Raw genomic sequence first — 1,476 nt, 5'->3', positions numbered from 1 at the left:
ATTTTAAGCCTTGTGTAAAGCTCAAAGTAGGATTTAAAGGCTAATATTAGAACTAAAATGGAGTTTACGGCCATTGAAGGGTGCACGACCGTAAACCCATTCAAAGTTTATGATTTGGGTCGATTCCAAGTCAAAAATCAGTGGTTTCTAGTAAACATTAAGCATGAAGGGTACTTACTCACTGAAAGAGGCTTGGAATGAGGTTTTTAGCCACCAAACACTAGTGTGTGTTCTTCGTGTTCTTGGTGAGAGAGAGTATCTAGCAAAGATGAAGTTATATGGAATGAAACATGGACTCAACACTAGAAAAGGGATTAAAACACAAGAGAAGTGAATAATTACTTACATTTTTGAGGTTTCTTGATCAAACTCGAAATTGTAGGGAAAGAGTAGAGAGAGAAAGCTTCTTAGAGTGTGAAAACGGTGAAATGAAGCCCACTCAACCCTTATATAGGGTGAGTTTATTGCCAGGGTGGGGTTCCCCCAGACACTCACCGCAAACAGAGTTTACGGCCGTACACAAGTTTACGGCCGTAAACTCGCCCTGGAATGTGAACTCGTTACTTTTCGAGGGAATCTAGACTTTTTTGTGCTTTTTTGTTTTCCGACACGTATGTAATTATGACAATAACCCTAGTTTATTTACTTAATCAAAGAATTTTGATGGCAAATTTAATAAAAAAAGTAAACTTTATTAACAAAACTAGGTTACAATAACATAATAAATTTCAGGTTGTCACAAAAAAAAAATTCAAACAATGGGCCCAACCGGGTTCGAACCGGTGACCTCTTGATCTGCAGTCAAATGCTCTACCACTGAGCTATGGACCCATTTTGATGGTTATTTGAAGCATTGATTTATATTATTCAACATTCGGAAAAAAAAATTAGACTGAAAGGTGTTGATAGATCAAGTTGGAGTGCCTTGAAAATGACTTTTATAAAAAAAAAAGGTACATATTTGGCATGATATTAAACCGACATAAAAATTTAGGACAAACCTTAAAATAAATGACCATCTAAAGCTGGTGAGTTCATAAGCATGCTTTTTGTATTGAAAACTAGTTACTGAGTTTGTATAAATGATTTCTTTCCATTATAAGTAAATTGTCGTTTGTATCGAAAAATCGTTATTATCAAGTTCTGAATACGAAAGTATGTTTACCAAGAAAATATCATATTTCCTAACATGTTTGATGATTTCTATATGAAAAGTATATTCTGTTTGAAAATCCTGTTTACCACCAGTATGTATAGTAGTTTTATTTCTTAGAATAAAACCGTAGACTGTGTCCCTGGAATACCTTCCAGTAAATAGATATGTAGTTTTATTAATTGAAATAAAACTATAGAAGAAAGAATTCCCGTGAACAAAGGTTGGTTATTACTTATTTTGAGTCGTATAACCATACTAATATGACCAGTGACCTCCTTGACGTTTCTTCAGGCGTCGTATGAATACAAATTTTGTCACCC

At 34.3% G+C, this 1,476-nt stretch overlaps 1 non-coding gene across 1 annotated transcript; it reads right to left on the bottom strand.

Moving 5' to 3' along the window:
- Positions 1 to 759: 759 nt before the first annotated feature.
- On the bottom strand, positions 760 to 831 carry TRNAC-GCA (transfer RNA cysteine (anticodon GCA)). Its single transcript has one exon. It is a non-coding gene; the product is annotated as a tRNA-Cys (tRNA).
- Positions 832 to 1,476: the final 645 nt, after the last annotated feature.

Source organism: Lactuca sativa, chromosome 7 (genome assembly GCF_002870075.4).
Source record: "Lactuca sativa cultivar Salinas chromosome 7, Lsat_Salinas_v11, whole genome shotgun sequence".
NCBI classification, from domain to species: domain Eukaryota; kingdom Viridiplantae; phylum Streptophyta; class Magnoliopsida; order Asterales; family Asteraceae; genus Lactuca; species Lactuca sativa.
The sequence above is the reverse complement of the archived record's forward strand: the minus strand, read 5'-3'. Positions and strand labels throughout refer to the sequence as shown.